Source organism: Hordeum vulgare, chromosome 4H (assembly GCF_904849725.1).
Source record: "Hordeum vulgare subsp. vulgare chromosome 4H, MorexV3_pseudomolecules_assembly, whole genome shotgun sequence".
Classification (NCBI taxonomy): domain Eukaryota; kingdom Viridiplantae; phylum Streptophyta; class Magnoliopsida; order Poales; family Poaceae; genus Hordeum; species Hordeum vulgare.
In genome coordinates, this window is record NC_058521.1 from 268980461 (window position 1) to 268990504 (window position 10044).

Genomic DNA, 10044 nt, shown 5'->3' on the forward strand with positions numbered 1-10044 from the left:
GTCAGCACAAGATTAAAACCGATCCTGACTTTAAACCAGTTGTTGATCATCAAAGGTGATTAAACCCTAAGATGAAAGAGGTCGTTAGAAAAGAAATATTAAAGCTTCCGGAAGCAGCAATCATTTATCCTGTTGCTCATAGTGATTTGGTAAGTCCAGTACATTGCGTGCCTAAGAAGGGAGGTATCACCGTTGTTCCTAATGATAAGGATGAACTAATCCCACAAAGGATTATTACCGGCTATAGAATGGTGATAGACTTCCGGAAACTGAACAAGGCAACTAGGAAAGATCATTATCCTTTGCCGCTTATCAACCAAATGCTAGAAAGGCTATCAAAACACACACACTTCTTCTTTCTAGACGGTTATTCAGATTTCTCGCAAATACCCGTTGCATAATATGATCAGGAGAAAACCACTTTCACCTGCCCCTTCGGTACCTTTTGGCTTATGCAATGCACCTGACACCTTCCAAAGATGTATGATGGTTATATTCTCTGACTTTTGTGAAAAGATTGTCGAGGTTTTCATGGATGACTTCTCCGTTTACGGGTCTTCCTTTGATGATTGCCTCAGCAACCTTGATCGAGTCTTACAGAGATGCGAAGATACCAGCCTCGTCTTGAATTGGAAGAAGTGCCACTTTATGCTTAATGAAGGCATCGTCTTAGGACACAAAATCTCTGAAAGAGGCATTGAAGTGGATAAGCCTAAGGTTGATGCAATTGAGAAAATGCCTTGCCCCACAGATATCAGAGCTATACGAAGTTTCCTAGGTCATGCTGGTTTCTATAGAAGGTTCATTAAAGACTTCTCTAAGATTTCTAGGCCTCTTACTAACCTCTTATAGAAGGATGTTCCTTTTGTTTCTGATGAGGATTGTGAGGAAGCTTCCGAAATTCTTCAGAAGGCTTTGATAACCACACATATTGTTCAACCACCTAACTGGAACTTGCCCTTTGAAATCATGTGTGACACTAGTGATTATGCTATTGGTGTTGTTCTAGGACAAAGAGTTGACCAGAAGTTGAATGTTATTCACTATGCTAGCAAAACTGTAGACAGTGCCCAAAGAAACTACGCCACTACGGAGAAGGAATATTTAGCAGTTGTGTTTGCATGTGAAAAGTTCAGATCTTATATAGTTGACTCCAAAGTCGCTATTCACTCTGATTATGCTGGTATTAAGTACCTTATGGAGAAGAAGGACGCTAAGCCTAGGCTGATTAGATGGGTTCTCCTCCTACAGGAATTTGATTTACACGTCGTTGACCGAAATGGTGCTGATAACCCTGTAGCAGATAACTTGTCTAGGCTAGAGAATGTCTTTGATGACCCACTACCTATTGATGACAGCTTTCCTGATGAGCAGCTCATTAAATGTCATCCGTACTTCACATAGTGCACCGTGGTATGCCGATTATGCAAACTATATCGTAGCCAAATACATACCACCCAGTTTCACCTATCAGCAAAAGAAGAAATTCTTCTTTGATTTGAGACACTACTTTTGGAATGATCCTCACCTTTATAAGGAAGGAGTAGATGGTGTTATTAGACGTTGTGTGCCTGAACATGAACAGGGACAGAGCTTGCACAAGTGTCATTCTGAAGCCTATGGAGGACACCATGCTGGAGATAGAACTGCTCATAAGGTATTGCAATCAGGTTTCTATTGGCTCACTCTCTTCAAGGATGCCCGTAAGTTTGTCTTGTCTTGTGACGAATGCCAAAGAATAGGGAATATCAGTAAGTGTCAGGAAATGCCTATGAACTATTCACTTGTCATTGAACCATTTGATGTCTGGGGCTTTGATTATATGGGACCCTTCCCGAGTTCCAATGGGTACACTCACATCTTAGTTGTTGTGGATTACGTTACTAAGTGGGTAGAAGCTATCCCCACTAAAAATGCTGATCACCACACCTATATTAAGATGCTTAAAGAAGTCATACTCCCAAGATTTGGAGTCCCTAGATACTTGATGACTGATGGAGGTTCACACTTCATTCATGGTGTTTTCCGCAAGATGCTAGCTAAGTATGATGTCAACCATAGAGTTGCATCTCCTTATCATCCTCAGTCTAGTGGTCAAGTGGAGTTGAGTAATTGGGAGATCAAATTGATCCTACAATAGACCGTCAATAGATCTCGAAAGAATTGGTCTAGCAAACTTGACAATGCACTATGGGCTTATAGGACTGCTTATAAGAATCACATGGGCTGCTTATAAGAATCACATGGGCATGTCACCTTATAAAATGGTTTAGGGTAAGGCCTGTCATTTACCTCTTGAGTTGGAACACAAATCTTATTGGGCAATCAAAGAGCTGAACTTCGATTTCAAACTTGCCGGTGAGAAGCGGTTGTTTGATATCAGTTCATTAGATGAATGGAGAGCCCAGGCATATGAGAATGCCAAGTTGTTCAAGGAAAAGGTTAAGAGATGGCACGACAAACGAATACAGAAACGAGACTTCAATATAGGTGATTATATCCTGCTATACAATTCTCGTTTGAGACTCTTTGCAGGCAAGCTGCTCTCTAAATGGGAAGGTCCTTATGTTATCGAGGAAGTATATCGTTCTGGTGCCATCAAAATCAATAACACGAAAGGAAATTTTCCGAGAGTAGTAAATGGGCAAAGAATCAAGCATTACATCTCTGGTACTCCCATAAATGTTGAGACCAATATCATCAATGTCATAACTCCACAGGAGTACATAAGGGATGTTTATCAGCCTATTTCACACCCTGAAAACGAAGAGCTATCTCTTTCGGTAAGAAATTGGACTCCGATGCTCTTCCAATAGGAAATTTCCTCCATTTTGGAATTTTTGGAAAATAAGAAAAATAAAAAGCAGTCCGAGAGCGCACGAGGCGGCCACAAGCCCTTCCGCCGCCCCCTACCCCCCTGGTGGCGGAGGGCAAGCTTGTGGGAACCTCGTGTGCCTCCCGGACTCCGTTTTCTTGCGGAGCACTCCTTCTGGTCAGAAAAAATCAATATATACTCGTCCGAAGGATTTGATCTCCGTATCGCGCAGTTTTCCTCTGTTTTTGTTTCAAGCCTATTTCTGTTGCAGATCTAGATCATCATGACTTCCCTAAACGCTCCTAAGGACAAGATCTTCGAGAAGGTCATCAATCCCTACCTCACGGAAGTGCTGAAACACCCTAAATCTATCAAGATGAGTGAGGGGATGTTGCACATCCGTGATGTTGAGGGGCCTAAGAAGACCAGAAGCATGGAGACGAGGCTCGAAGCAATGGAGCAACAAGTCTTCAAGTGCCAAGGGATGGTGGAGCGTGGACTCAACACCAACCACATGATGATCACAGAGTTCACTAGCAATCACAAGATGGATGCCATTGACATTGGGAAACACCTCTCCAGGCTCTATGACAGGGTTGATCAACTTGAGGGCCAGATCTATGACCTGCAGAACCAAAAGTGTGAGTATGAGTACAAATTTAACTCAATAAGGTTGGATGCAGATTTGAGGATTCCAGCGACTCGTTCATCCTGCCATGATGGAGCATCTATGCCTTGGAAGACGAAGGATCAGACTACTCCAACAACTCCACCACCTTCACCACCAAAGGAATACAACTAAGCATTGGTATGGGAAATCCACTTGGCTTCTACCAAGCTTGGGGGAGTTGCCCTAGTATCGTATCACCTTTATATCTTTTGCTTTTACCTTTGGTTTAGTTCTTTCCTTTTCAGTTTTTATTTCTTCTCTTAGAGGAATAAGTCTCTAGTGTTTAGTTTGAGTCTTTTGCTTTTGTCTCTCCCCCGATGTATTCGAGCTTACGAGCTATATAATAAAGAGTATCTTAGTCAAGGGCTTTGCTTTGTGCCATGGTCAATAGTATGAAAAGAATGATAGCATGAAAGATCATGAGACGATCTTATGGAAAGTGATAACTTCACTTGTGGCACGTATGATGATTGAAACTTGTTGAGAATAAATCAACATAGACCTCAGTCATTGTTGCAATTAATAAGAAGTAATAAGGAAATAGAGGTTCACATATAAATATATCATCTTAGACACTTTTTACAATTGTGAGCACTCACCAAACTATTACATGCGTAGGAGTAGATGTTGGACAAGGAAGACAACATGATGAATTGTGTTTGCTTGGTTCCAAACAATGTTATATAATTAGAGATCCCTTAGCATGTGACGATTGCTTCCACCTCATATTAGCCAAAACTCCCGCACCAAGTAGAGATACTACTTGTGCATCCATAAACCTTCAACCCAGTTTTGCCATGAGAGTCCACCATACCTACCTATGGATTGAATAAGATCCTTCAAGTAAGTTGTCATCGGTGCAAGCAATAAAATTTGCTCTATAATATGGATGATCTATGAGTGTGTGAAAAATAAGCTTTATTCGAACCTGTGATGAGGAAGACATAAAAGCGACAGACTACATAATAAAGTTCTTTATCACAGGAGACAATATAAAGTGACGTTCCTCCGCACTAAGAGGACACGCATTCAAACCTCTAAAGCGCACGACAACCTCTACTTCCCTCTGCGAAGGGCCTACCTTGTACGTTTACTTTTTGCCATTGTAAGGGTCATGGTGATCTTCACCAATTCTGTATTTTTGCCTTTGTGTTGGCTACCGTCTCATGCTTGGGAAAGATCTATATTCATATATCAACTTGGAGTTGAGTACTCATGCTTTATTATTTTTGACTTTACCCATGAGGTAAATAATTGGGAGGCAAAACTATAAGCCCCTATCTTCCTCTCTGTCCAGCTGAAACTTTGACACCATAAGTACCACATGAGTTGTAACAATTCTGGAAAACAAAAGAGATGATTGAGTATGTGAGTTTGCCTTTCAAGCTCTTATTTGACTCTTTCTGATGTTGTGATAAATAGCAATTGCTTCAATGACTATGGACTATTGTTGGTTACTTCTCGGTAAGGTTTTTGCTTCATGCTTTGCTTTGTGAAGGAATTGTTACTTTCCTATAAGAATCTTTATGATGTATTGTTGTCCTATGTGTCATCATGATGCCCTCATGTCCGTATTACGTTTTATCGACACCTTCGTCCCTCAACATGTGGACATGTTTATGGAACCTGGTTTTTGCTTGAGGACAAACGAGGTCTAAGCTTGGGGGAGTTGATACGTCCATTTTGCATCATGCTTTCATGTTGATATTTATGGCTTTATGGGCTGTTATATTCCTTTGTGGTACCATATTTATGCCTTTTCTCTCTTATTTTGCAAGGTTTATTTGAAGAGGGAGAATTCAGGCAGCTGGAATTCTGGACTGGAAAAGGAGCAAATCTTACGAGGATTTTTTTGGGATTATATAAAAATACTGGGCGAAAGAAGTACCGGAGGGGGGCCACCAGAGCTCCACAAGACCTGCCACCGCCACCCCCTTGGTGTCGGAGGGCAAGCTTGTGGGCTGCCTGACGGCCCACTAGCCCCCCTCTTTTGTTATATGAAGGGTTTTGGTCCAGAACAAATCATTCGGGAGCTTTTTCGTGGTTTCTCCGCCGCCACGAGGCGGAACTTGAGTATATCCAATCTAGAGCTCCAGCAGGACGATCCTGCAAGGGAAACTTCCCTCCCGGAGGGGGAAATCGTCGCCATCGTCATTACCAACACTCCTCTCGTCGGAGGGGAGACATCTTCATCAACATCTTCATCAGCACCATCTCCACTCCAATCCCTAGTTCATCTCTTGTAATCAATCTCCGTCTCACGACTCCGATTGGTACTTGTAAGGTTGCTAGTAGTGTTGATTACTCTTTGTAGTTGATGCTAGTTGGATTACTTGGTGGAAGAGTTTACGTTCAGATCCTTGATGCTATTCATTACACCTCTGATCATGATTATGATTATGCTTTGTGAGTAGTTACTTTTGTTCCTGAGGACATGGGGTAAGTCATGCTGATAATAGTCATGTGAATTTGATATTCGTTTGGTATTTTGATATGTTGTATGTTGTCTTTTCCTCTAGAGGTGTTATGTGAACGTCGACTACATAACACTTCACCATATTTGGTCCTAGAGGAAGGCATTGGGGAGTAGTAAGTAGATGATGGGTTGCTGGAGCGGTAGAATCTTAAACCCCACTCTATGCGTTGCTTCGTAAGGGGCTGATTTGGATCCACTAGTTTAATGCTATGGTTAGACTCTGTCTTAATTCTTCTTTTGTAGTTCCGAATGCTTGCGAGAGAGGTTAATCATAAGTGAGATGCTTGTCCAAGTAAGGGCAGCACCCAAGCGTCGGTCCACCAACATATCAAACTTTCAAAGTAACGAACGCGAATCATGTGAACATGATGAAACTAGCATGACAGAAATTCTCGTGTGTCTTCGGGAGCGTTTTCCCTCCTATAAGACTTTGTTCAGGCTTGTCCCTAGCTACAAAAGGGATTGGGCCACTTGCTGCACCGTTGCTACTACTTGTTACTTGTTAGTTTTTGCTTGCTATGTTTCACCTCGCTACACAATCACTTGTTACCGCTGCTTTCAGTGCTTGCAGTTATTACCTTGCTGAAATCCGTTTATCACAGCCTTTCGTTCCTCGTTGGGTTCGACACTCTTACTTATCGAAAGGACTACAATTGATCCCCTATACTTGTGGGTCATCAATCGCCTCCGTTGAAGTCCTCACACTTTAGGGTGCTTTAGAACCGGATGATCAAAACATGGTCTTTCAACGGGTTCCTCTGAGCCTCTCTCGGTGCCCATCCAATTCTACCATTCTTCTACATCTCATAGCACCGCTAGTCCAGAGTCACCACGTTGTCCAACCAAGCCAGAGTCCATAATGACTTGTGGCTGTGCAGGTAAGCCTTGGGTCTTGAAATATCCATCCATCTCCTTAAGCCTGGGTGAAGCTTTCCGTGAGATGTCATGGCGCTTCTCCATGCATCCCGGGTACTCCGCTGGTTTTTCCCAGGGAGCCCATCTGAACCGTCCTTCACCCAGATGTATATTTCGTTCTGAGGTCTTGCAAGTCTTGTACTCTTCAGGTCTTGATTATTAAGTTCCTCACAACACTCATGATAAACACTCAACCAAACCCCATCTACTAGGAGCATAGCAAAATAACGTCCTGGCCAAAGTAACAAGGGTTTAGGGGTGCCTATCATAACATACTACTCAACAATCAAAGTTTCCAAGTACCTACTTGCATGCAATGGGTGAAGAAGGTTGAACTACAATGCATATAAAACCATAGGTAAATACATGATAAGCGTGACTTGCCTGGTAAGGTTGATGGAGATTGATATCGCTCTTAAGAAATAACTTGATAGAAATATTCGTCGCTCTTCGATGAAATCTATATAGTCAAACATAGTATTCATATAAGCAATCATACTATCATTCATCCTAGCAATCAATATAACAAACAACAATAAAAATTGATGCAATAAAATCAATAAGAAAGATCAAGTATAAATCTAAAGGAAAACTTCAAAGAAAACTATGGAGTCTTCTACTACAACAATCACTAAATAGCTTTTCTTCCAGTCACACTAAACAAAAAATAAAACACTAGAATAGTAAAATAACAGAAAAGAAAATATAAAATTCACTAATATAACATAAAGTATTTTTCATAAAACTATATTATTTTGAAAGTATTTTCAAATAGGACATCAAACTAGCAACGAAATCAATTTGCAAGCTATTACATAACTAGAATTAATTTCATGCTATCAAATAAAATAAAATTTTGTTGTTGTTGAAAACCTACTGTTAACTAACAGAAAAAATATAACTACCTACAATTATAAAAGAAAATAATTAAAAATAATTATATCCAAAGAAATTGTAACAAATCCTAGAAAGAACTAAATCAGAAACTGTTTTACATAAAATAATGAGTTAAAATATTCCAAAAATTCTTAAATTTTACCTACTGATAAATAAGATCACTAGTGATGAGTACCAAAAACAATCCATTAAAAAACTATTTTTAAAGTCCACATATAAGCAAAACAAGATTTAAACAAAATCTGTTTAAATTCAAATTTTATATTTTCAATCATGGACAAATTATATATCTACAGAAACTAGATAAAATTTGTGATCCAATGCAAAAGGAATCACCTCATTTGGATTTATGGAATAAAATTTTTAGGCATTCTAAAATCAGGTTCCAATCAGTTTATAGAATTAAAAAACAGAAAAATAATAAACAGTATAGGTGACGTGGCAGATTCCTATTGGCTGAGAGGTTTGCACGTTTTAGGCTATCTAGAGATCGGCCGCAATATAAGAAAACCTTTCGGTTTTATAATCTGACTAACCAAAACACCGATGGATTATTGTAATTACCCGAAGGGGTACGTTGGATCTAATCTAAACCATCTATATTAGATCTAAGGGTGGAAGGAAGATAGAAGAAAAGAGGAGGAGTCTTACCGTGACAGAGGAGAAGTACAACGAGTTCTCCTGCAGCCGGCGTGAAGGTGGCGGGGTGGCGGCGCTCTGGTGGAGTAGGACGATGGTGGGGAAAGGGGGATCCGGCGAGGGAAGGCCTCGGCGGAACGGGGGTTTCCAGGGGCGACGGGGGCGCTCCCAGCAACGTAGCGCTCGCTCTAGGGATTCCAGGCGAGCACGGTCCTGGCAGGGATGTCCGGCGAGTGGGGGTGGTGGCGTTGAGCGAGGAAACGGAGATTTCTCGAGGGGAACGGAACAAGGAAATCATGGGGGTTCTTATAGGTGTGGTGGGAGGCGCTAGGAGGCAAGATATCCCGCGAATTCGGGAGAGGAACCGTCCTGTGGGGCACCGGCCATGGCCACGGAAGGAAGGAGCGTGAGGTAGGGGATGACCGGTTTCATGGGCCGTATTGGTTTCCTAATATGGCCCAGATAACTTTTCTAATAAAAGGCTTGTTTCCTATTTATTAAAAACACGAAAGAAAACCCCGAAAAGGAATTAAATCCTTTTTCAAATAAATAGGTATTATATATCAAAATTCTCAAAAACAAATTTCCCGTCACGTGGGCATTTTATTTTTCACAAAACAAAAACTTAATAAAAATTTATTTATTTTTCAAATCCAATAAAATCCAAATTTTGTCTTTAAAATTTTTGGCACTATTTTTCTTCTGACTTTTTATTTATTTTAGGTGTCATGTTACCTCCTCTCTTTCTTGCTCGGCAAGCATATTGTGAGGAAGAATTTGTTTTTTGTGGTGAAATCTTGTGCCAAAATAAATTCGAATCAAATACGAAAAGAAATTCAAATGCAACCATGATTCAAATTCTCTATAGTTGAAGAAGTCATGTTATCTTCTCTCACTGATTTTTTTAATGGATGAATTTGAATTCACAGGAAAAGGGGAAAGTCATTTTATTCCCTCTCATTCAAAACTTTTAGAAGTTTCAAATTTCACTCAATTATCAATCATTCAAACAAATAAACAATCAATCTAATAATTATATTAACATTCCAAAATTTGGGACGTTACATGGGTACTATGAGTCACGAGGCCCGGTGTTGTCCTCCTGGAGAACGAAGATGCCACACTAGTGAGCAATTCCTGGAACATTGAACATCTTCGAAAGTTCTACCCGTAGGGAGAGGTTTCCGGGCCTCTCGGCGGCCACCTTTTGTACAAGTCTTGACGAAGTTGCATGTAATCCTTTGTAGAAAGACACGCGAAGATCATGCGCGCAGTTGAATAAAGCATAGTGTTCCACAACATCATTTAGATTTCCATGTTAGATCATATGCAAGCATAATCTAAGATTTTGTGAAACGCCTGAACTAATGGACTGCCAAAGTCCCAAAACACATTTTCGCTTCTTTCTTTTTCTTAAAAGTCAGATGCAACCCCAAGCACAAGTTTGCCCGGTGGGAAGGTAGTAGGGACGCCCATGGCAACGGAAATTACAAGGATAATCTACCCAAGACAGAAAGAAGAACCGCAACCTAAAGATAAGTTGCAAAAACTTCAAGTAAGTCTTCGGGAAGATACAACCCTCCCCTTTACATGTCACCGACACATTTGTATGGAAAACCTGTGCGCGAGGGA